Source organism: Manis javanica, chromosome 12 (assembly GCF_040802235.1).
Source record: "Manis javanica isolate MJ-LG chromosome 12, MJ_LKY, whole genome shotgun sequence".
NCBI classification, from domain to species: domain Eukaryota; kingdom Metazoa; phylum Chordata; class Mammalia; order Pholidota; family Manidae; genus Manis; species Manis javanica.
This window is the reverse complement of record NC_133167.1, coordinates 99,440,519-99,467,764: the sequence shown is the minus strand read 5'-3', so window position 1 is coordinate 99,467,764 and position 27,246 is coordinate 99,440,519. Positions and strand designations below refer to the sequence as shown.

Here is a 27,246-nt window from a genome sequence, read left to right as displayed (position 1 = left end):
TGCAGTGAGAATGGTATCTGCAAGTATGTACGACTGAAGATACCGAAACAAAATTTACCTTCCTAGTGTCCAGACAGAAGAGTCCTCTGCCATCCTCCTAATAATACTTGCAACTGGCCAAAGTGATGACTACTCCAACTCAGGATGCATGTTAATTCCAAAAGTAACTGAACATTTGTTTTTATTGATTCACCTTCTTGTGATTCCCATATTCCTTTACACAAGCTGGGAATTCATTGCCATCTCTTTATCCATGGCTTTTAGGAGCTCATTAAGCTCTACATTATTTCAACATTTCCTGATTAATGTTTTTTCCTTTCTTTGCTGGGTTATGTATTATATTTTTCTGGGTCATTATAAATATGATCATACCATCCTTTGATTAATACTGCAAAAATTTCAGTCTTCTATCATGTTTAATATATATTTTTCTGCCTTGAGGTCCAGATAATTGCACATATCTTGCCATATCTTGTAACAATAAGGTTTAAAAAGTCTTTGCAAGACTTTAAATATTCTTTTTATAAAGAGATGACAAGTTTTGCTTCACCAGTCCCATGCTGTTATCGTAAGTGAAAATTTCACTGTAGTTGTTTATCAGATTTCAGAGTTCTTAGAGATTATTGGTTAAATAAACTTGTACTAATGGTATACACTGCCAAAGGATGTAGTGAATCTACCATAATTTGAGATGTATGTTTTGGTAGGTGTGGTTTATTGTCAAGCAATATTGAGGAAACTAGAATACATTTTTTACATGATTCCAACATGATACAACTGATCACCAAGGCAGATTGGTCAGCCTGTTCAGAAAAGTGAAGCTCTCTTTGCTTGCCTCACATCATCCTTCCCTACTAAGGGTAACTTTGCATCATAGCCTTCTGTTTTAAAATGTACCTGGGATTTTGTTTTTACTAGGAATGGGGAGGTCAACAAATCAGAGATGATTGCTATTGAAAAGACAGTTTACCTCTTTTCAAGAGGAGGGGGCATGCTACCCCTCACAGGGCCACATGAGGAAGTACTACGGTCAGTCATTTGGCAGAAGAAACCAGGGGAAAGCAGGGGCCAGAGCCTTTATGGTAGTTTTCGTGGGAAGAAGCCAGCAAGATCGCGTAGGCAAACTAAGCAGGCTTAGGAATGGATGATGTGAATAACTCTGGCAGGCTTCGGACTACACGGGTGGTCCCTAGTTGTCCCATACTTGGCTCAGCTGTGAATTAGGGCCAGATGGATAGAGCACCAACTTCAGGAGTCTGATCATGAGACCCACAGGGATATAGACAGAGGAATTGTTTGGTTTGCTTACCAAATGCATGCTCACAGGCAAGCTATTAGCTATCTCTAGGAATCAGCTAAACCCAACCCACATCCGCAGGGCCCCAAGATTGTCAAAACATCATAAAATGAAGAAAACAAAAAAAATGATTAATACAGCTACATTCTCTTTACAGATAAACATCGCATCTATATCAAGATCTGGAAGGGAAGACTTAAAGCATTTTGCCTGCAAACAATGCCTGCAGAGGTCCACGTGTATGAAGGTCGAGCTGGTGTGTATTCATCTGCAGCTTTTCTTTGGCTATGTTAAGGATGCCGATTTCTCCCAGGAGCTGTTTTCTTTCCATAAGTGCATTTGTTAACTGACGGAAAAGTCCAGCAAAAATATTTGTTGCATATTGAATATGCTCTCCATTTTAAGTACACCCTTTTAATGAAAAAAGTACTCCATTTTAATGAAAAGCTATACTTGTAAGAATAATGTTTCAAAGTCAGGAATGCTGGGCATAGAAAACTTTGCAAACAAGAGACTCCAAGAACTGTCCATCCAGAGCCCCAGGTCTAGTCCCCAGATGGGATAAGTTATATGCAAGGAATTCCCTACTTTTGCTGATCAATTCACAAAGCTGAGTCAGTCGCCCTTGAGCTGAGGGCCGGTGTTGTACACAGTAATGTCTGAACTGAGTGCAGACATCGTGTTTTTCCCAGAGTAGCCCCAGTGGCAGAGGCAGCAGCTGGGGCAAGAAGAGCTGGTTACTCTGGGAGGAAGGGCTGCAGTGAATCACCAGAAAGCTTCATGACTTTTGCAGAAATTGACAGGCTAATTCTAAAATTTATATGGAAATGCAAGGGACCTGCGATTACCAAAACAAACTCCAAAGCAAAAACAAATTAGAAGGCCTCACAAATCCCAAATCTTATTACAAAGCAATAGCAATCCTGACTTGTGGTCCTGGCCTAGAGATACATGTATAGATCAACTGAGTAGGATTTGGAGTTTAGAAATAACCCATACATTTATGGTTAAAAACCGTGGTTTTTGACATGAATGTAAAGACCAATCAATGGGGAAAGAAGAGTTTCAGCAAAGGATGCTTGGACAACTCAGTATACACATGCAAAGAATAAATTTGGCCCCTCTAGCTTACAGCATTCACAAAAGTCAACTCAAAATGGATTACATACTTAAATTTAAGAGCAAATGTATAATGCTCTTAGAGAAAAATATATATGTAAATCTTCATGTTTAGGTTTAGGCAATGGTTTCTTAGATATAACACCCTAAGTACAAGCAACAATAACAAAAAGATAAATTAAACCACATTAAACTTAAAAATGTTGGAGTGCACATGATACCAAAAAGAAAGTTACAACAACCTAGAGACTGGGAGACAATATTTGAAAATCACAGATCTGAGAATGGACTTGTATACATCTATAATATATACAGCACCCTAAAAACTCAATAATAAAAAGTCAACTCAATTTAAAAATGGGCAAAGAGCTAGAGTAGACATTCTTACAAAGATACACAAATGGACAATAAGCACATAAAAAAATGCTCAACATCATTAGTTATTATGGAAATACAACTAATTTTCACCTACTAGGATAGGTATAATCCAAGAGATAGACAGTAACAAGTGTTGACAAGGATATGGAGAAGTTTGAATCCCCATTCATTGCTGATGAGAATATAAAATGGCAGCTGGAAATATTTTGGCAATTCCACAAAATATGAATAGGCAAATCTACAAAGACAGGAAGTATATTGCCCTATTGCCTAGGGCTTGGGGAAAGCAGGAGGAAGGACTATGGAGTTAACGGAAATGGAGGTGTTTTTTTTTTGTTGATAAAAGTGTTCCATACCAATTTTATCATATGTCAATTATGTAACAATGAAGATGATTAAAGTCATTAAAAAATGCAGTGGAAATTTCATTCAAATATGAACATATAATGGTATATTAAAATTGCATCAAAAAAGAATACTTTAATTATAATAATATTTACATTTATTTTAATTCCATTTATTTAAATGTATGACCATGAGCTTGGCAGTTGCCTACCAATTCAATTTCTGTATTTCTGGCAATATCATTTAATTTTTAAAGGAACCTAATGTAAGACAAGTCCTTTAACATTATTCCTGCAGAAATGATGGTCAAAAGAGTTAAAGATGATCTCTTTCATAGTTGCCAGGAGATCCTGCTCTACTTAGAAAAGTCACTGATATTACAAGAGCGTGCTGCCTCAAGCCGAGCCATCTATCACTGTAGCAGTGTAACCAATCGTTCTCATAGTACACTTTTCTGAGAAGTATGTGATATAACTCATTTCTACTTCTGAGTCACAATTTTTTCCTAATAAGTTCAAACTCCCTATTGCATCCAGTCCTAGCAGTATAGGAATAATGATATAGAGCCCTAGGGTAAAAATGTGCATGGCATTATTCCTCTTTTGGTTTTAGAACTAAAAATGAATAAATGAAAAGTTTAGGTAATTACAAATCTTCAAAATGTGTGGTAATATTTAAAGCCAAAGAATGTGAAGCTAGATGAGAATCGTTTTATTAATAATTCTAGTTTTAAGTACCTACATGTGGCAATAACTATATAAAATTGTGTGTGACCTTCAGGAAAAACTACAAATGTACAAATGAAGAAACATGAGCGCAGAGAGGCCATGCAAGTCACCTAAGGCTACACAGTTAATAAGCAATGTATAGGTCCTAAATAAAATAAAATATACCCAGCTCATATACATATAATATACAGTATGCATATATATGCATATCTATACATATCATTATACACATATATCATATAGCCATGTATAAGAGACCATCATAATAAGATCAATAATTATTTCACATGAGTTTACAATTTTTGAAATTTATTTACCAAGGCTCAAAGATGGTAAGTGGCTTGCTCCAAGTGAGCTAGTTATATTGGAATCAAGACTATGCTCAAATTTAAGACTTCCACTGAAAAGGCATTTTAAGATATGTTGAAGGATATCTGTGGCATAATTCCTTGCCTTTAATGAATACTGAGATTTCTGCTCCAGGTCAAGGAGCTGACATCTTCAGTAAACTTTTCTTCTTTCCCACCTCTGTCCTATTTCACTCTAGGTGTTTGAATTGTGAGTTACATTAATAGACATGCACTTTGATTTTCTATCTCTTTCAATTTGCCCCTCTCATATCAGAAGCTGATCATTAAAAGCCACGTGCATATATTCAAGTGAACTGGGAAGTTGCATAATTATACAATGGAATTGAAACCCCAGTTCTTTCGGAAGCATGATAATAACCTAAACTGACCAATCATTTTTTTCCCCAAATTATCCGCTGAGTAATGCTATTCAACTCTCTGCTTCATTTAAGTGATACAGATTTAGAACAAGCTACAACTGCTTGCTTTATAAAAATACTTCCTCTGAATTTACTACTTCCATAATCTAAAAAGAACCACCTTTCAGAATATGTCTACAGTGATGAACCACCAATTTAAAAAACATTACAAAGTACCGTGTCAATGAGAAAATAACAATAATAAGAGAAATTCAATGAACACTTAGCATTTATAGATTTTAGATTCAGGTTCTTTAGAATTCTTGTGACGTTGGCTCACCTCTTTCTCTCTTTCCTGTCCCCAGACTCTTAAGCAATGTAATGATGTATTGTTACCAATTTGGTACAACCGATATTTTTATACTTGATATTGTACAACAGGCTATATTAAATATTTTTTTGATAAAGAAGCTCTTGTGTGTCCCGTTGCTTTGGCCTGATTTAATTGTACTCTTTTTCCTTTCTTTTTAATTATTTCAATGGTTAACTCTTTCAACAGAAATGCACTCCTGCAAATTACCGCCCCGTTCAATATCCCACCCTCCTGATACAACTGGCCAGAGATGTTCACGTGATCCAATCTGGGCCAATCAAAAACCATTTTTGAGCCTTTTCTACATGGAGATGACAGAAAAGTGTATTTGCTCTAAGGTTATCTTGGCTTTTGGCTCTCCCTCTGGTTTACTGCTCCTCTTACAATCCTTCTGGACCGATGACTCTTTTTCTCCTTCAAATGTCATACCAAGATGCTCTAAGGTGGGGACCCTCTTAATCCTCCTTGCCATTTCTACATGATTTTTCCCTTTCTCTCCTGTAAAATCTCCTGGCTTGGAATCTAATGTCATCAGGCTACCTACCACCACTCTTGAGTTGTAGGCAGCTACTGATCTCGAGCTCATTCCTCTTATTCCTGGAAGATTTTACTTCCTGGCTTAATGGCCTTCCAACACCATATATTCATTATTCTTAGAGATTTTGATATCCACATAGACAATGCTGCTTAAATGGGCCACTGGATACTTGACCCCCTCTCAAATACTCTGGCCCTCCTCCCTAAATTCCTCCTCCCTTCCAATTTCAGATCTTAGACTTGGTTAATACTACAAGCACAGCCTCTACAGAATCTTAAGAGTCACGTGGGTCTCTTAACGTTTCATGTCACGTGCTTCCTCCCTCTTACTGCTCTGGAGTACTTCCTCTAAAACGCAGCCTTCTGCCCCCAGGACCTGTATTCACTGACGGACTCACTGTCTCTTACTCCTTGTTCTGACTCCCTTTTTTACCAGCTGAAATTGCATGAACGATCTTTTATAATCACTTCCCAACTCCACCCTCAACTACCCTCTTTTTTCTTCCTACTTCCCTAACCAAACCAGAATTGATCCTGTCCATGTCTCTGCTCACTACTCTCAGTAGAGGGACATGGGAATGATTTACATCTGTTCCCCAAGGCCAGATAGGACAACATTAAAGCTCATGGTCATGCCGACTAGCATCATTTAAAATGTGTGTCCATTTAATGCAACCAGGCAATTAAACAACTTTTCCCTGTCCATTCTTCTCTCTCCTCAAACCTGCAATACTTCCCCATCATGCTCAGTTTCCACTGATGATTTTGCTTCCTATTTCTCTAAAAAAAAAAAAAAAGCCTAAAATAATCTCATCTCTTTTATTTAAAAAAAAAGCTATTATTTTTAAAGAAAGGCATGAAACTCTTATCTTGCATTTCCCTAACCTTAAAAGTAATGAAAATCTAAACAGTTGTTCATCTATATAATGGAATATTATTCTCTTGTAAAAAAGGATGCCAACAATTTCTTTATATTGATATTGAAAAAACCATCAGTATATATTGTAAGCAAAAAAGGAAGGTATAGAACATCTTCATAGTATGTGATTTTTTGCTAAGAAATTGTGAGAAATAACATATACCCATATCTGCATATATAAACAAACACTGAAGAATACAAAAGAAACTGAAAAACATGGTTATTTCCCACCTATATCCTTTATACATCACTCTGATTTTTAAACCCAGGGATACATTTCCTGTTCAAAAACTTTAACAAAGCTTAACTTACTATCTTTTGGGGTAAAACAAAACAAAATATAAACAAAAAGAGGAGGGTTTTCTTTCTCTCTTCTTGTTCCCTTCTCTGGAAGCAGATTGGATAGAAGGAAGACTCAAGCTTGTCACTGTTTATTTTCCAATTGTGGTCTTTATATTTATGCAACTGAGAGGATGAAAAGCATGCTGCTATTTTAGCCAGGCTACTGTGTTTTGCAAAATGAATGCTTTTAGAAGCGTCCTTTTGGTATTTGCTCAGAATTAAAACTTATTTTGGGCCACAGCTGCTTTTGGAAGCTCAGAGCTATAATCGGAGAGCTGCGATGCCCGTGTCTGCCAGGGGCCCCTGGAACACATAGCAGAAGCTCATGTCCTCTGCTTATCTGTGATCATGCTCTGCTTGGGTTGATGTGTTTGGAAGGGATGAAATTAATGCAGTGAAATAAATCCATTCTGTGTGACACTGAATGCTTTCATTTGCTGAGCAATCACAGTTCTAATTCCTATTCCTGGTGAACCCTGAAGCAGGCTCGCAGGGTGCCCGTCTTTGCCATACAGCAGGAAGACAGAGCAATGTCAGTCTATAGAGGCAGGTTAAACAAAGCAAGTTGATGGATATTAATTAACTTTTCAGTGATCTGTAATGTCCTTAGTTCATTTTTCATGGATCTCACTCCCTTTTGATGACTAATTTATCCATACCACCTATGGCTAATACATATATACAAAAATGAAATATGTATAATCCATAATCCATACATCAAAATCTATAAAAGCCGCTGGGACTGTTGTTTCATGACTTGTTGACTCTAAATACTTCTATAGATATTAGTAATGGATTATTAGTAACAGGATTACAAGACCATGAATTTCTGTGTAATCTCCAAACATTTTAGGAGAAATGAGTCTCAAGATAAGATAAACTGTGAAAACTTGGCGAATGGATTTGGTAGACAAAAAAGTACTAAGAAAAATGGGTAAGGATGGTCTGTTTCATGTGTGACTGGCATTTGAGTATGAAAGAGTTCTCACAGTTGGCCAACCCAGCAAATTATATCAAGACTAAAGTACTGTACTTTATGAATATTTATTTCAGTTTATTCACCACCTTAGTCATTAATTTAAAATCTTTTAGTCTACTAATTCTGTGTCAATTGAATAAAAATTTTAAAGATAAAAATTATTTTAAAGAATTTGATAAAGTTAACAAAATGGTCTTCTAATTTTGTAGAAATTCCTCATATCTACACATGTAGTCCTATAGAGTTGTATTCTTAAATTTGGAGAGAGGAAGAGAAGAAATGAGGGTATGTATGTTATTTGTCATGTGATTTATGACTGCAAATGGCCTTTTGACTATGTAGTCCTATATATCAGGTGGCAAAATTCTAGATGTTTCAGCAAATGCTTACTTAGAGATAATTCAAGCAATGTTCAGATAACCATTTCCTTTATGTATTAGGAGTTAATTTCACACTGATCTTGAGTCACTACAGCATCCCACAGTGCCTTCTGAATGATCAGAGATGTAGTTATGGTCAATTTAATTTTCATGCTAAACTATGCTAATATGAATTATTTGAAATTGTTACCTAGGACTAATAATCTATATTTTAACTAGAAGAGTAAGTTGGTAGATAGCCTTACTGATCATACATTTGGAATTTGCTATACTTACAAAATTTGAAAAAAATAATGATAATGATCTACAGACTATTTTTTTGCTATATAGGTTTCAAATCTTTCAGAAGGCCTTTTTTTTTTATCTTTTTCATACTGAAATAAGTGACCCTCCCCTACGCATAGCCCCTTTCACTGGATGTTATGTTGTACTTTTATATTTATATATTCATCTCTCTTCAAGCTATTCAGTGTCTAGACATTTGGGGTGGTCTTATATATGTGTGATGTATGAACATATGTTGAAGTTTTTTGGGGGAATGGGTTGGCAAACAAGGATTTGTTTTAATGAGATATAATTACAGTCACAACTGTAGTGTTATGTTTTGTACACATGAGGTGTACAATGTAATGCTTCAATATACATATATATTGCAAAATGATCACCACAATACATCGAGCTAACATCCATCACCCACATAGTTGCAGATTTTTTTCTTGTGATGAGACCATTTAAGATTACACTTTTGTAACTTTCAAATATATAATACAGTATTGCTAACTGTAGTTACCATGCTGTATAACTTTGAATCTAATTGAACAACATGGCTGTTTCCCATTTCTGCTTCACAGACACCCAGGCCCCTATTCAACAAACATGAACTGAACCCCTGTGGTATGACTGTCAGTGCACTTGGACAAGAGCAGGAAAATGAGAAGAACAACAATCCATGGATGCCTGTGGTTGACCTCAGATCGGTATCATCTGGTGAAAGATGTTAACACATAGGCAGTAATTACAAAACAAGGAGACCAGTGCTGCTGAGTTCAGTGGAATAGAGAAAGGAGAAACCTAGCATGGAGAAGAGGAGGGGACACCTAAGTGGAAGTCCTAAAAAGCAACCCGGAGTCGGCTCGTGCAGTGAGCAGAGCAGCATGTACAAAGCCCTGGATTCAGGAGAGGCCCTCAGCATTGCAAACTGGGCGAAGTTCAGTGGTCTGGATGGCAGAGTCTGGGGAAGGCACTGCTGGAGCGAAAACTGGAGAGGAGGACTGAGTCTAGGTGTGGAGGGATTTGTGCCCTTTGTCCTGGGGGCTGCAAGACGCTGATGGAAAAGCAGGAGAGAGAAATGAACGGAAGGGTTGATTAGAGCAAAGGAGAGATGCAGAAAGGAAAACATACTTTGAAGCTACCTATGAAAACAGCTGCCTTCCCCAGCACTAGGCAGTCTGCTAGGCTAGCCACATGCATGATTTAATTTAATCCTTGAAACAGCACTGTGGATTAGGTATCCTTACCATCATTTCCATTTGCAGATGCAAAAGGCTTAATGGTGTTAAGTCACTTGCCCAAACATGAGGTGAGCAAACAGTCCAATCAGAATCCAAACCCAGATGCATATAACTCCAAAGTATATGCATAGAGTCACCAAACCTATGCCTTATATCTAATTTAAAAATAGGTGTTACTGGGAATATGATCAGAGGGGATAGAAAACAAAACAAAACAAGCATTTGTGCCCAGGCCCATCTCAGGCATCCTGCCACTACCTCCAGAGGCTCACCTAGGTTCTCCTGCCTGGAGCTCCCCGACTCGGGTCCACAGGGTTTTGATAATGATTGCAATGAAGGCACACCACCGAGAGGGTTACTTACAACACTTGCTGTCATGCTAATGCTATTGTAATATAAAGGTATAGAGCAGAAGCCCTTTCATCAACTTCGCAGGCCGGATTTTAGCAGATCCCTAAAACTACTGAAGGGAAACACACACCACCGCAGCAGCAGCGCAGTGGCATATGTAAATGGACTCCAGGTCACCCGGAATATGTAGTTTTGGGGCAAACTGCCTGATATCCTTGCTATTTTATATGCTCTATTGTTTGAATATCCACATTATTAGTTTGCTCTCCTTTGGCCTGTGAAATTGATCTTATGAATTTTCTTTTCAATCCATTTCAGTAGGTGCTCTCATTTACATTTAAAATATATGGGCAGTGAAGTAATAGCCCTGAGAGACTCTCTATTACACTGATACTGGTGGGTGTGAACATGTGCCCGCTGTGTTTGCTAAGCTCTCAGGGAAGGGTAAGACTGGGGGTGTCCAGAAATAGATGGAGGCTTCCCAATCGTGACACATTTAGCGAAGTTTTCCTTCATGTGACTTGCTGTTTCAATCTTTAGAAAGCAAGGCACCAGGTAAATGCTAGGTGTAGGGATTTATTTATTTAATTAATTTCTGGCAGCTGAAAAATATAGGTGGATTAAATGTGTAGTCTTAGAGCTAGAAAGCTACTTACATCTATCATCACACAGGTCTGATTTGATGATTGGGAGTCTCAATCCACATTTAATTAAACTCCTTTGCTTTTTCAAATGAAAGCTCAGGAACACACATACGCCAAGTGTTTGTACTTAGTGGGATGCTTCTGTGGCTGCCAAAACTGGACTGATTTCATTGCATCCTGACTGAACTACTTCAACAGGAAAAAATATATAATTTGTTCCTTTTTTGCCTGCACCCTCTAACTTTGAGAAGAATTTGGAATTTGAGTTGTTTGGATACACTTGAAGGCTCTGGGCTCCAATATACTGTGGATTTATATCATAACTTTGCAGAATTTTAGCCAAAACAAATAATGTGGATAAATAAAATTTTGACCAAATTAGAAGACCCAGAACTTTTATTTTATGAAGGATATTTGCAAAATACAGAAAAATCAATGTCAGCAATGAAATTTCCAATACTTAAAATAGAGAAGCTAGAGAATACAGGAAAGATTTCAATAACTAAGTTGTTTCCTTCCCTCCTTAATTGTATATTTTAGAATCAGGACATCACAGATTTTCTACTAATTTCCATTTATATAGCTTGTTCTAAGGATCTCAAAAACGTTTATATTAATTCATAAGCTAACTCAGCCTATGAAAAGTAGACATTGCATTGTTGTTACAATATGCCCTGCCTTGAAACAAGCTATTATTACCTTTCATCATAAGGAGTAAGTGGTTATTACTTCTATAAATTATCTCTTATATTTAATAAAATTAATATTGTCTAAATGTCTTTATGAATTTACCTAAATACCTGTTTAAAATTAAAAAAACAGAAAAATAAGTAATAAATTTGAAAAAAATACATTGCCTTTTATTACTTTCTTTCATGTTACTAGTCCATTATAAATAAAATAGCTCATTTTCTTACAATAAAGAACCACAATGCATACTTGTAAATGCTTACTTAAAAATTAAAAGTTGAAACATTTGCTAAAATTTAAGAAATAAGAAAAATTAGTGTAATAATGTCGCAATTATTACCACATAACTGATGATGAAGAAATTAAGTTAACCAAAATGTATAATCCTCATGAGAAGGAATTATGCTATTATATAAATATTTTATGTCACTTCCCACAAGCTGTTTTTAATATTATTTTTGTTGGTATTAATGTGACAAATACACAGTTTTCAAGATGAAAACTGGTGCAATCATATGAATCATGCCTTTGAGCTCAGCTCAGCCCAGAGCCCATTCTAGAATCACACCATAGATCATATTACCTTAACTAGTCAGGTCAAAAACAAAACAAAACAATTCTGTTCAAGTTAGCCTAATAATTAAGAGAAATTTTGATGAGATACCTGATTTACGAAATAAATGCTCTGTGTCTTCTAAATTCAATATATATTGGCAAACCTTTCTCAGTTTCATTCATTAGGCAAGTATTTCTGTCTAGTGCCAACAAACATCAAAAATTGCTCACCATACATGAATCAAACAAGCCGGCAGGTTTGCACAGGGGCATGTGCTGTGAGGGCAAAGTAGCCAGGCCGAAACATGAGGGCTGATAAGGAGGGACAAGGTCTATTCATGCTGAATTCTTAATCACAGAATGTAGATTAAGACACTGCTAAGTCATGGTTTCTATTTTGGCACTGCATGAGACTGGCTTGGCGCGAGGCTGTTGGGTCTCAGCAGAGAACACTTGGCCTGTTCACACAGGTCACTGGAGGAGGGTTTAAGAAAGACTCTATTTACAGAGGTGTGAGCAGGGCTGTGGGAACCAAGGAGATGGGGAGCATTTCATAAGCAAGAAGGCAGAGAGCAAGACAGTCCGTTAACAAGTCTCTGAAGATCAGCTGCCTTAAGTTCAAAACAGGTCGGAGAAGGCTGGAGGCTGAGTGTGGATGGACAGATCAGACAGCGCAGCAGGCCTGCCGAAGGGTCATGGCTGGTGCTGTGCTGAGCCGCAGTGAAGTCCGAGGAAGGAAATATCTGTGATAATATTCCGTTTTTATTTAAAATTTTTATATTTTGTTCCTCATGTATTTTTGCAAGCAGTTTGATTTTTATCAAAATTAATATCACTATAATAATTTACCTTAACTACCAAGTGTTTTGGTGACTGTAAACCTTGTAAGCAGGCTGTTTGCTCACTCCGTCCCCTAGTATCTGCCCAGGTAATTAGAATCGAAGTCCTGTGTTTTGCTTTGCGATGATTACCCGGAAGTGCACTGCGTGCTCTGATATGCTTGCTTCTTTCATCGGTCCATTGTAAATCATGGCTTTAAACCTAAAGTTCTGAAAAAAGACTGAGCAGACCTGATACATTTTATGACATAAAATCTGGAGTCCCCTTGTTTTGAAATAAGCAAGTATATTTCTACTAATAAACTGCATCTGACAGGATGCTGCTTGTTTTTGATCCGGAGTATGATGTGCATTCTCGAGACAAGCCTTTACTGGAATGAAAGCCTTCACTGGAATGCTGTAATTAGATTACCAGTAGCAGTTTATTCTATGGCTTGCGCAGTAGATTTATTCATTTGATTTTGAGATTAATGTCCATCCCACTAGACGGTGAGATTTATGAACACCAGGGGAGTGGTTTGTTGGGGATTTTTGGTTTTTGGTTTTCCTCACTACTGCAGCTCCTGCAACTTGCAGATAATAGGCAATCAATAAATACTGGTTGAATAAAATAAGTGAATTAATCAACAATCATGCAGTAAAGGAGCCATGGGTTTCAGATAATGTATCTGCTAACAGGCTTTAAGGAAAATAGCATAACAATCTCACAGGATGATCCAAAGAATTCTGCTTTCATGATGTGGTTTCTGATGATTTAGAATCAGAAAATTCAACGTTAGGAAAAAATGGGACACTCTATCACAAGTGGCCAAAAGGACCTCATGCCACTATAAAGTCTAGAGCAAAGAATGTCCCTTGCTTTGGGGCACATGTTTCCTCCCAACGAATCTTCATCTGTCTTTGCCTATTATAAACTAGAAAATCAAAAGGAGGACATCTGTACGGAATCACTTTTTGATTATCTACAAACCTCCTTAAATAAGTGCTGTATCAAAGAAGGAATTCTTGATGCTCTCTTAGAAGGGGACAATTTAAAATTTGGCTACTTAAAATTCCTAAATATCTAAAGTGCTGAGGTTTTGAATGTCAAAATACTTAAATTATTTAGAATATCACATGCTCTTGATTACCCTTCGGTCGCCATGTGCACCATGAATGCGGCACGAATCCTGACGAGCTCAAATCTGAGAACTAGGAGTTCCTATTTCAGATCACAACAGTTGAGTGCACCCTCAGGAAACACCTTTGTGGAACTGCAGCTGTGAGTAACACTTGCCTAATGATCTATGAGCTTACATGAGCATTTCCCAAATGCGTTCTTGTGGGATATTAATAGGCGATCTGTGATCTCAGTGTGTGTGTGGGGGAGGTGGTGATATGGTCAAATATTTCTGCTAACTACTGGATTAAATAGATTCTATATTTTAAGTCCACACAGAGCCTAATATACTCATTTGAACTTCGCGTCTCTGGGAGGGATACGCCGCCGCGCCACTTTTGCCACATTTGCCACATTTGCCCCATTTGCCAGTGTCTGACTACAACACAACATTTCACAGGGAAATACTGGTGTATCCGACACTAATACTTTAGTTGTGTATAAATTTCCTACTGATGCTGTAAAGAATTATCACAAAACTAGTGGCTTCAAACAGCATAGACTGATTTGGTGATGGTTCTGGGGGCTTTAACTCTGAAATGAGTTTCACAGGGCTAAAGTCAAGGTGGGGTGAGGGCTGCACCCCCTCTGCAGGCTCCAGGGGGAGAACCCATATCCTCACCCTCCCTGGTTTCTAGAGACGGCCCATCCTTCAGCCCCTCGCACTTCTCCAACCTCTGCTTCTATGTCCTCTCATCTCCTTTTTCATGCAAAATTGGCAGACTGTCCTAGAATCAAACTTAAATGTCTCATTAATTTCATACAATCTTATTTAACTCAAAATATGTACTGAGCATCTACTCTGTGGATTACTTTCACTCATACTATGCGAAGTGCTCATCTGATTAAAATATGACCCCAACTCTCAAATAATATATCACTTAATTTTTTATATCAAATTAGTTCCCAGGTACCTACATTTCAAGGAAGAATATAAATGGCCTAAAACAGTCACAACTGTGCTTGGGGATTTAGAGATGATAAAACACTGGATTAGGGATTCATGAAGGATTCATGAAGTAGGTGGGGCAATGGGCCTCAAATATTATGCAGGTCAAGTGATATTTGAAGGAGAGGCTAACAGGAGATTAAAGAACACTGCAAAATGAACATCAAAGAGCCTGACACATAGTACATGAAAATATTTTGGTTAATACATATACTCAGTTTTGAAAGTGTAGCTAAGAGCCAAATTTGACTGTAACGTAGATACATGTAAGAGACCAGAAAAGCGGGTTGAAGACAGATGGCACATTTTCTTAATGTTTCCAATGAGGTAATTTTCCTTAATGTGGTAGGTAATTAATGTGGTTATTTTTCATTTTTTTTCAACAAATATTATGAGCACCTAATCTGGGTCTGATACTCTGTGGGCAAGGGAAGTAATGTAGCCCCATCATCATTGGAGAAGTGGTAAAATCACATCGGTTTTAGAAAGTTAACATTGGCAGCAAAATAGAATGTGGTCCTGCATTTTAGTTTGCTGGGGCTGCTGCAGCAACGTGGCTTAAACAACAGAAATTGACTGTCATAGTTACAGAGGCTAAAAGTTGAAGTCAAGGGGCTCCCTCCGAAAGTGTTAGGGAAGGGTTTGTTCCAGGCCTTTCTCCCAGTATTTCAGAGTTCCTTAGCTTTGGCAGCCTAACTCCAATCTTCACGCACTGTTCTCCTGTGTGCCTGTTTCTGTTTCTGTGTCTAGATTTCCCCTTTTTATAAGGGCACGATCATATTGGACTAGGGTTCACCCTAACAAGCTTATCTTAACTTGATCATCTGCAAAGACGCCATTTCCAAATAAGGTCACATTCACAGGTACAGGGGTTAGAACGTTGTCTTTAGGGGGAGACACAATTCAGCCCTTACAGATTGGAGGTGGGAAGGTGAGGAGTGGGGAACCCAGTTCTGTTCAATGCTTTAGAAAGTGTCAACCTAAAAACAGGCAGCCAGTTAGCTCAAGAGGTAAAGCAATTATTTGGGATCAAAGAATTGCCATTTGGGCTGTACAGACTTAGATAGAAATTCAACTCGTGGGCCCATTACAGAAGGTGGACTCAGGATTTTTGTGGAAGTAAGACGATAATCAGTTAAGTTGTTTTTAAGAACAGTCAATCGCTGCTGACAAGCAAAGCTACATTTGTACCTAAGGCAAAGTGGTCACTAGGCAAAAAAAGTCATTTTCATCAGTCTTTCCAGACAGAATAATCTCATTCTCGCTGACTTCTTGGAAAGTTGGAGGCCTGCCCACTTCAAAGGTTCAGAAAACAAGACATGCAAGGCAGTTCCTCTGACATGGCTGCTCTGGTCCTATTTAGAAGTGGCTTTACTTAAGTCATTTTTCACAGAAGACATGGTTTGGCAGAAGAGGGGAATTTGCAGTACTCCTGAACAGCAAGAGCCTAATTAGGGTCCTGGCAGTGGAATGGAAAGAAGCGCTGGATACAATATGAAGCCTCCATCCATAGCATTATTTATAAGGAATCTATTTTTAAAAACTTCAAAGTAAGCAATACATCTTCTCATTTAAAGTTCATCTGCTAAAATGCACTAGAACTATAAATCTGCTGAAAACTGCAACTTGCCCATCCATTTCTCATCATGATTCCCTTTCTACTATTGACCAGATAATGGAAATAATCAGCACTATCTACACAGAACAGATATTTTTATTTATATTAAAGTGAATATGCTTTTCTCTTTTTTCTGAAATAATAAGCATTGCATTTTAAAGTGACTTTTTTTCTTTCTTTTGCAGACCACATTTCTGAATTTATGTCTTGGAAAGTTGAAGATTTAAACATTGTTTTAAACTTGAACCAAATGCACATTCTTTTTTTTTTTCAACTATACGCAAATTGCAATCATCTGGTGGTAAATGTTTTCAAGAATCACGTGGTACTTAAGTCTTTTTCAAGAAACTTGTCACGCATAAAATCCTTGATGTATGAATTCTTGCAGCCCTTGTCTTTCTTAATGAGTGTTCTGAGAAGACTTCAAAAAGACAAATTAAAATCAGTTGTCCCTGACATGAGTATCTAGGGAATATCAAGAGCTTTTCAATAAATTCATTTCAGGATGAATATGAGCCAAAATATTTTTATTCTTGTTCTTAGAACTGATAGATTGTCACATCCTTTAATGTGGGTAGAAGTAACATTATATTGCAAAAATCATCAATGGAAAATAAAAATTAAATTGAGATGTCACATATGTTATTAGGAGCAACTGTTCTACTCCTGCACATTAAAATTAAACATGATATACTTAATAGTTAATTATGTTCCCTCCGAAGATGCTGAAGTTCTAATCCCTGAGCCACAACATGTTTCATAGTTCTAGAACATATTTCATAAATATGTGCAACCGATTCTTGGTCACTGAAGAGTGTTCACAGCTTCTGAGTAGTTCATAACTACTTCTTCTCCCTTTTCCCATCCCCTTTATCACCTTTTGGCTCAAATCTCCTTTTCTTTGCTTCTGAAATGGCCCAAGGTCACTCCCTAGGCAGCCAGCCAGCCTGAAGTAGCTGTTTTACAGGGCTCTGCTCATTATTATTTTAGCAAACTCCTTCCATGTTCTCTGTGATTCCCTCTGACACACATCTCAGAAGAATGAAATTGGCTCACAGTTGTGCATTTATGTTCTCAGAAATTCCTGCTCATGCTTAATTGCCTGATATTCAGAACAATCTGACAAGAATCTCCTCTCCCTTTGATTAGGAGTAGTAGAAGGCAGTTCGCCATTCTAATGCCAAGAACAAAACTCAAGTCTCTCAAGATTCAGAGCTGGCACGCCATGAATTCTTATTGCAAATGAAAAAGATTTAAGGATGATTAGAAAAGAAGTGGTGAGGAATCAGTGTTCTAATATTTCATGCCAAATCAAATATTGCTGAGTTATAATTATTTTAAAGAGAAATAGGTTACATTTTCCTTGAGATTATATTTAAATCTGTAATCCAAAGGGAAAAATGCTTTGTGCCCTTTCTCTTCTCCACATATCTCTCTCTCTCTCTCTCTCTCTCTCGCTCTGTCTCTCTGCACCACCCCCTGCCCCATTAGCAAATTTGGTGGGAACTAAAAAACAACTTTGCCTACTTCCGAATGTTGTCTATATCTAAGCCCCAGCCTACAACTCTTAATAACTCACAGCCTCCTTGAAAAGGTGCTAACAAGGCAGCCTTGACATTTAATGCAAATTCATCCCCAATGCTGGGAAAACCACTAAACTTGGGACCTACTGATGGTACATCGATAATCTTTGTGTTACAGATGAAGACTAGTAAATCTAGTACTTAATGCAGGCCAATCTTCCTGGCCTTCCTAAGTAAATTTAGGAAAGGAAGTAGATTCATCTTTCTCTACTCTTAGCTCTTCTACTTTAATATGTACTTTCTCCCTTGAAGACATCATTCATTTGCATGGATTTCATAGCAACCTCTTGGTGGATGACTTTGAACTCTCATTAGCTGGCCTACAAAGCTTCCATTATCTGACCCCACTTGAACCTTCTGGCCCCCACTGGCTTCCTCAACCTTCATTCCTGCCTCCTAAGGTCTGGGTACAATGGAATTCCTTGTCTCCTGAACTGATGTTCTCTTATATTTCTATGCTTGTTATTCATATAATGTTTAATTTCTCTGTCAAAAAATGTACTCAATTCAGTAGTTTCATCCCTTATGGAACCTCCACTTGAAACCCTGCATTCTAGAGAGTAAATCTTTCTCTTTTTTTTATCTCCCAAAGCGCTATATTCTAGCATTTATTATATTTCATTGAAACTATAAGAATTTGCTGAGTACATGCTCAGTATTTTTTTTCCAGATTTATTGAAATATAATTGATACAAAACATTGTGTAAATTTAAGAATGTAGCATGTTGATTTGATATAATTATATATTGTAAATAACTAATGGATTAGACAAGTATTTTTAGTTCTCATTTAGAAATCTGGAGTCAACTGAGGACAGAGTCAGCTTCTCATGAATGTTATCGGGGACTTGGATTCCTTTCCACAATGATGTTCTTAATCCTTAGTTGTGGCTTTCAGCCTCATGATCGCAAGATGGCTACTAAACATCCAGTATCACATCTGTATTCCAGACACAAAGAAGGCAAAGGGATAAAGATCCAAAAACCTTCTCCACATAAGGATATAGTTCCTCCTTTTTTGGAAGGGTATTCAACACAAAAACGACAGATAAGTTTTAGATTTTAACTGGGCACATAGCCATCCTTCTGCATGTGTTTGTATATAGACATATTAAAGTGCTAAAGGAAGAAAGAGGGATGGATATTGGGTAGTCAACCAACAATGTTAACCACAGTCATATTCAAACTATTTATTTTGCAGCTTATAAGAAGGCATGCTGGAATATAATCTTGAAGACAAGCACAGTTAAAATATTTTGATTCGATTTTGTACTTCATGAAAGTATTATATGCTATATGGCTCAGTTTTGCAAAGAATTCTTTAGAATGGGGTGAAAGTCCTGAGTTCTAGCCTTGAGTCTAACATTAGTTTACTACAGCTTTGTGTGAATTACCTAATTATTCTGTATATCATTTCCTCCTCCAATAATTGTGGAGATTGAGTGATGAGATGATATTTAACATTACTCTCAGGTCTTAATTCTGTGCCTTCATGGCTATATTTATGTTTCCTATTTAAAAAATAATAATTTATAATACCCAAAGTTTAATTATTTCTTAGAAAAAGTTTTATCCTTCACAGCATTTGAAGAAAAAATAAAATAATTTACCATTAGGAAGATGAGGTAAGAGTATTATCTTGGTGCAAAATTATGACGATCTAGGTAAGAGAGTGGACTTTAGAGTGGAGAGGGGGAAACTGATAAGATTTGAGCTATAAACAAAATATAGAGATGCAAGTGTGCTTATTTCACACTTGTGTTTGTATCATATTTGTGCATTTCCCACCTGGGCTATAACCCAGAATACTCAAGAATCTGAGGTTCCAGTTGAGATGAGGGAACCCGATCTTCGTAAGAAGTCAAGGGTGATTCCATGCAATGGTGCATCAGATGCAATGCAGGCATTGAGAAAGAAGTCTGGCTGGGCTGAGATGATGCCTCTAGCTCCATTGCCTGCTTGAAATTTAGATCACGGCAAGAAATTATAATAGTGAAAGACTTTAGATAGCTGTGCTTAAAAATAAGAAACGAAACAAAACTTTTAAAAGTCCTTGCATTTAATATTCCTGCACCATTTTAAACCTATACTATGTTATCTATAGATTTTGTGTTTCTAGATGTAATATATCTGATATCTTTATAGACTCCTCAATTTAGAAACTGTTCAGTTTTTTAAATACTTGACCATATATATCTTCATTATGTTGGTATGTTGTTAAAGTTTGACAATCTTAAAACTAAAAAAAAAAACTTATTTTTAGAAATATAATAGAAGAGGAGGAAAGAAAACTATATGAAAGTGTTTTCAAATAATGGAGTTATAATTTTAGTTCAAGTTCAGTTGTTAACATACACTTAGAGGATTTTTAAAAAAGAAAACCACATTATAATCAGAGGCTTTTAAGCACTAATTGGAAAATATACCTTTGTATATAGTCTGCTTTCAAAACTTTTTTTTTCTCTTTAAGTGACTTTTTGACATGATGCTATGGCTTCTCTTTGTAGCTAGAAAAACTTTACCTGTAAATCCCCACAGATTTATGCTCTGCTAGCGCCATCGAACTTAATAGCCCCTGGGGAGTCATTAAAGATTATTGCATCAATTTACTGCTACATATGTGGCCTTAGTTAATGGTAGAAGAGCTTTTTTTTCCTGTTCCAGGTGATTTTTCCTTCCTAGTATTTGAAAAACTTAGCTTTAATATCTGAAAGTAAAGCCCAAATATAGAATATTCTGACAGTGCTTTTTAATATTTTTGGGTCAAATCACACTTTGACAGACTGAGGAAATCACAGAGCCTCTTCTGAGATGATGTATTTGCCCACACAGTTCTGGAGGGATTCATCAACCCTAAAGCTGCTCTATGAAATGTAGATGAAGACCCCTCCAAACTATATGATTAATTCGTGATTCGTCAGTGCAATAATTTTTATTGAAAGAGGGCTCCCAACTGGAATAATCAGAAATACATTCTCTAGTGCACTAGAGCATATGACTGGACTATGCTGACGTGGCCTCTCTCTGAAGGCGAAAGCCTGATGAGCCGTTACTCGTGGTAAATGCTGTAACCCTCATGTATGTGGAGGAAACCACCGCCTTGTAGTCTGCCGAGTGTCACTCTTTTTTTTTTTTTGAGAGGGGATCTCTCATATTTATTGATCAAATGGTTGTTAACAACAATAAAATTCTGTATAGGGGAGTCAATGCTCAATGCACAATCATTAATCCATCTCAAGCCTAATTCTCGTCAGTCTCCAGTCTTCTGAAGCATAATGAACAAGTTCTTACGTGGTGAATGAATTCTTACATAGTGAATAAGTTCTTACATGGTGAACAGTACAAGGACAGTCATCACAGAAACTTTCAGTTTTGATCACGCATTATGAACTATAAACAATCAGGTCAAATATGAATATTCGTTTGATTTTTATACTTGATTTATATGGGGATCCCACATTTCTCCCTTTATTATTATTATTTTTTTTATTTTTAATAAAATGCTGAAGTGGTAGGTAGATGCAAGATAAAGGTAGAAAACATAGTTTAGTGTTATAAGAGAGCAATTGTAGATGATCAGGTGAGTGCCTGTAGACTCTGTGTTAATCCGAGCTAGACAAGGGCATTAAAACATCCACGGATGCAGAAGATTTCTCTCAAAACAGGGGGGGTGAGGTTCTAAGCTCCACCACTGTTGATCCCCAATTTCTCACCTGATGGCCCCCCTGCGACTGTGCCTGTCTAAGGTTGTTCCTCCCTTGAGGAATCTTACCCATCTCTGGCTAACCAGTCATCTTCCGGTGCCATACAGGGAGATGTAAACTTGGTAAGTGAGAGAGAAGCCATATTGTTTGAAAAAGTTAGCTTTTTACTTCTTTGCAGATTTATGCCCTGTGGCTTCTATGCCCAGCATTTGTCTTGAGGTATCTTTACCACTTGGAGGAATTATGATACTCGGTAAATTCGATATGAGGCACGAATTCTATTTAGGGGTTGTAATTAGGAAGGAAGAAGAAATGCTATAGAGGTAGCAGATGGAAGAAAACATGGGAGGATTGATTATTTCTTTGACATATCTTCTTGCAGAGTAACTTAAACATGTATAGGTTTTAAACTACTAACTAAATTGTGCACACATATTAACATAATAGGAATACAGTTACATAAACAAAGCAGATCTATAATTACCAGCCATTTCCAGTGAAGCCAAGAAAACCAGTTAGGCACCCTAGGCATTTATGAAAATTTGTCTATGTTATGATGGATATTGTCAAACTACACTTGAACAGTGTAGGAGGGATCCCCTTTCTCCACAGCCTCGCCAACATTTGTTGTTGTCTTTTGGATGGCAGCCATCCTTACTGGTGTGAGGTGATACCTCATTGTAGTTTTAATTTGCATTTATGAAAATTTGTCTATGATATGATGGATATTGTCCAACTGTACTTGAACAGTCTGAGAGAAATCAGACAAATTAAAGCAACCCATTTCTGAGAACTGTTCAAATCCCATATGTTCTTTTAACTGTAGATAGTCTGTAGTTGTAAGATTTTGGAGCGCTACAACTTGCACTTCTCCTAATTCTTGGTTGAGTTCCAACAGTACAGATCCAGTCAAATTTGTTGTTTTACTGTATGCACAGGCCAGCTTAGATATCTCCTTCATTCCAATGCAAGTCCAGGAAACGGTGGGATGGATGCAGCTACAACTGCAGAATTGCCTGGATCTTTGTGGAGGTATTTTGATGATCATCTTCTGGTATGAGTCTTCTAGAGAGTGCTGATGTTGGAAGTTCTTCATATCGTAACTTAGTTCATTTTCTGGGTAGCCAAATTAGGCTTTGATCTTCTGTATAAAAACAAACAGACCCTTTGCCCACACCTTGATATGCCCTTTATACCATTGTGTAGAACTCATTGGATGTCACCACACAGGAACTGCTTTTTTTTTTTTATTAAAAGAAAGGAAGATTATCAGAAAAGTGTACCTCCATAGCCGATCATCTTACACCATTTAAGTGATCAAAATTAAGGATATTTAAAGCATGCATTAATCTTTGATTTACCATTAGTTTTATCCTATCAAGGAGTAATCCCCCTTTCCTTCCTTCCTTCCTTCCTTCCTTCCTTCCTTCCTTCCTTCCTTCCTTCCTTCCTTCCTTCCTTTCTTTTTGTAATCTTTAATCTACACTTACCTGAAGAATACTATGTTTCCTAGGCTCTCCCCTATAACAGGTCCCCCCTATAAACCACATTACAGACACTGTCCATCAGCAAAGCAAAATATTGTTGAATCACTACTTGTCCTCTCTGTGTTGTACAGCCCTCCCCTTTCTCCCTCCCCCCCAATGCATGCTAATCTTAATACCCCCCTTCTTCTTCCCCCACCTTATTCCTCCCTGCCCATCCATCCTCCCCAGTCCCTTTCTCTTTGGTACCTGTTAGTCCATTTTTGGGTTCTGTAATTCCACTGCTGTTTTGTTCCTTCAGTTTTTTCTTTGTTCTTATACTCCTCAGATGGGTGAAATCATTTGGTATTTCTCTTTCTCTGCTTGGCTCCATCCATGTTGCCGCAAATGGTAGGATTTTCCCTCTTCTTATGGCTGAGTAGTATTCCATTGTGTATATGTACCACTCTTCTTTATCCATTCATCTATCGATGGACATTTAGGCTGCTTCCAATTCTTGGCTATTGTAAATAGTGCTGCGATAAACATAGGGGTGCATATGTCTTTCTCAAACTTGATTGCTGCGTTCTTAGGGTAAATTCCTAGGAGTGGAATTCCTGGGTCAAATGGTAGGTCTGTTTTGAGCATTTTGATGAACCTCCATACTGCTTTCCACAATGGCTGAACTAATTTACATTCCCACCAGCAGTGTAGGAGGGTTCCCCTTTCTCCACAGCCTCGCCAACATTTGTCGTTGTTTGTCTTTTGGATGGCAGCCATCCTTACTGGTGTGAGGTGATACCTCATTGTAGTTTTAATTTGCATTTCTCTGATAATTAGCGATGTGGAGCATCTTTTCATGTGTCTGTTGGCCATCTGTATTTCTTTTTTGGAGAACTGTCTGTTCAGTTCCTCTGCCCATTTTTTAATTGGGTTATTTGTTTTTTGTTGGTTGAGGCGTGTTAGCACTTTATATATTCTGGACGTCAAGCCTTTATCAGATCGGTCATTTTCAAATATATTCTCCCACACTGTAGGGTTCCTTTTTGTTCTATTGATGGTGTCTTTTTCTGTACAGAAGCTTTTCAGCTTAATATAGTCTCACTTGTTCATTATTGCTGTTGTTTTCCTTGCCCAGGGAGATATGTTCAAGAAGAGGTCACTCATGTTTATGTCTAAGAGGTTTTTACCTATGTTTTTTTCCAAGAGTTTAATGGTTTCATGACTTACATTCAGGTCTTTGATCCATTCTGAGCTTACTTTTGAATATGGGGTTAGACAGTAATCCAGTTTCATTCTCCTACATGTAGCTGTCCAGTTTTGCCAGCACCATCTGTTGAAGAGACTGTCATTTCACCATTGTATGTCCATGGCTCCTTTATCAAATATTAATTGACCATATATGTTTGGGTTAAAGTCTGGAGTCTCTAATCTGTTCCACTGGTCTGTGGCTCTGTTCTTGTGCCAGTATCAAATTGTCTTGATTACTATGGCTTTGTAGTAGAGCTTGAAGTTGGGGAGTGAGATCCCCCCTACTTTACTCTTCTTTTTCAGGATTGCTTTGGCTATTCGAGGTCTTTGGTGTTTCCATATGAATTTTTGAATTACTTGCTGCAGTTCATTAAAGAATGTTGCTGGTAATTTGAGAGGGATTGCATCAAATCTGTATATTGCTTTGGGCAGGATGGCCATTTTGATGATATTAATTCTTCCTAGCCATGAGCATGGGATGAGTTTCCATTTGTTAGTGTCCTCTTTAATTTCTCTTAAGAGTGACTTGTACTTTTCAGGGTATAGGTCTTTCACTTTTTTGGTTAGGTTTATTCCTAGGTATTTTTTTTTTTTTGATGAAATTGTGAATAGAATGGTTTTCCTGATTTCTCTTTCTATTGGTTCATTGTTAGTGTATAGGAAAGCTACAGATTTCTGTGTGTTAATTTTGTATCCTGCAGCTTTGCTGTATTCCGATATCAGTTCTAGTAGTTTTGGAGTGGAGTCTTTAGGGTTTTTTATGTACAATATCATATCATCTGCAAATAGTGACAGTTTAACTTCTTCTTTACCAATCTGGATTCCTTGTATTTCTTTGTTTTGTCTGATTGCCGTGGCTAGGACCTCCAGTACTATGTTAAATAACAGTGAGGAGAGTGGGCATCCCTGTCTGGTTCCCGATCTCAGAGGAAATGCTTTCAGCTTCTCGCTGTTCAGTATAATGCTGGCTGTGGGTTTATCATATATGGCCTTTATTATGTTGAGGTACTTGCCCTCTATTCCCATTTTGCTGAGAGTTTTTATCATGAATGGATCTTGAATTTTATCAAATGCTTTTTCAGCATCTATGGAGATGATCATGTGGTTTTTGTCTTTCTTTTTGTTGATGTGGTGGATGATGTTGATGGATTTTCGAATGTTGTACCATCCTTGCATCCCTGGGATGAATCCCACTTGGTCATGGTGTATGATCCTTTTGATATACTGTTGAATTCTGTTTGCTAATATTTTATTGAGTATTTTTGCATCTACATTCATCAGGGATATTGGTCTGTAATTTTCTTTTGTGGTGGGGTCTTTGCCTGGTTTTGGTATTAGGGTGATGTTGGCTTCATAGAATGAGTTTGGGAATATTCACTCCTCTTCTATTTTTTGGAACACTTTAAGGAGAATGGGTATTATGTCTTCTCTGTGTGTCTGATAAAATTCTGTGGTAAATCCGGCCAGCCGTGGGGTTTTGTTCTTGGGTAGTTTTTTGATTACCACTTCAATTTCTTTGCTCATAGTTGGTTTGTTTAACTTTTGTGTTTCTTCCTTGGTCAGTCTTGGGAGGTTGTATTTTTCTAGGAAGTTGTTCATTTCTTCTAGGTTTTCCAGCTTGTTGGCATATAGGTTTTCATAGTAGTCTTTAATAATTCTTTGTATTTCTTTGGAGTCTGTCATGATTATTCCGTTCACATTTCTGATGCTGTTGATTTGTGTTGATTCTCTTTTTCTCTTAATAAGTTTGGCTAGAGGCTTATCTATTTTGTTTATTTTCTCAAAGAACCAGCTCTTGGTTTTGTTGATTTTTGCTTTTGTTTTATACTTCTCAATTTTGTTTATTTCTTCTCTGATCTTTATTATGTCCCTCCTTCTGCTGACTTTAGGCCTCATTTGTTCTTCTTTTTCCAGTTTCGATAATTGTGATGTTAGATTATTCATTTGGGATTGTTCTTCCTTCTTCAAGTGTGCCTGGATCGCTATATACTTTCCTCTTAAGACTGCTTTCGCTGTGTCCCACAGAAGTTGGGGCTTTGTGTTGTTGTTGTCATTTGTTTGTTTCTATATATTCCTGGATCTCTATTTTGATTTGTTCATTGATCCATTGATTATTTAGAAGCATGTTGTTAAGCTTCCATGTGTTTGTGAGCCTTTTTGTTTTCTTTGTAGAATTTATTTCTAGTTTTATATCTTTGTGGTCCGAAAAATTGGTTGCTACAATTTCAATATTGTGGAATTTACTGAGGCTCTTTTTGTGAGCTAGTATGTGGTCTATTCTGGAGAATGTTCCATGTGCACTTGAGAAGAATGTATATCCTGTTGCTTTTGGATGTAGAGTTCTATAGATGTCTATTAGGTCCATCTGTTCAGGTGTGTTGTTCAGTGCCTGCTTGTCCTTACTTATTTTCTGCCCGGTGGATCTATCCTTTGGGGTGAGTGGTGTGTTGAAGTCTCCTACAATGAATGCATTGCAGTCTATTTCCCTCTTTAGTTCTGTTAGTATTTGTTTCACATATGCTGGTGCTCCTGTATTGGGTGCATATATATTTAGAATGGTTATATCCTCTTGTTGGACTGAGCCCTTTATCATTATGTAGTGTCCTTCTTTATCTCTTGTTACTCTCTTATTTTTTATGTCTATTTTGTCTGATATTAGTACTGCAACCCCTGCTTTCTTCTCACTGTTGTTTGCCTGAAATATGTTTTTCCATCCCTTGACTTTTAGTCTATGCATGTCTTTGGGTTTGAGGTGAGTTTCTTGTAAGCAGCATATAGATGGGTCTTGCTTTTTATCCATTCTATTACTCTGTGTCTTTTGATT

At 37.3% G+C, this 27,246-nt stretch overlaps 2 pseudogenes; both read right to left on the bottom strand.

The window, feature by feature from the left end:
- Positions 1-189: 189 nt before the first annotated feature.
- Positions 190-1,318, bottom strand: LOC140843018 (COP9 signalosome complex subunit 3-like; annotated as a pseudogene).
- Positions 1,051-20,564, bottom strand: LOC118967879 (COP9 signalosome complex subunit 3-like; annotated as a pseudogene).
- Between the last annotated feature and the right edge of the window lie 6,682 nt (positions 20,565-27,246).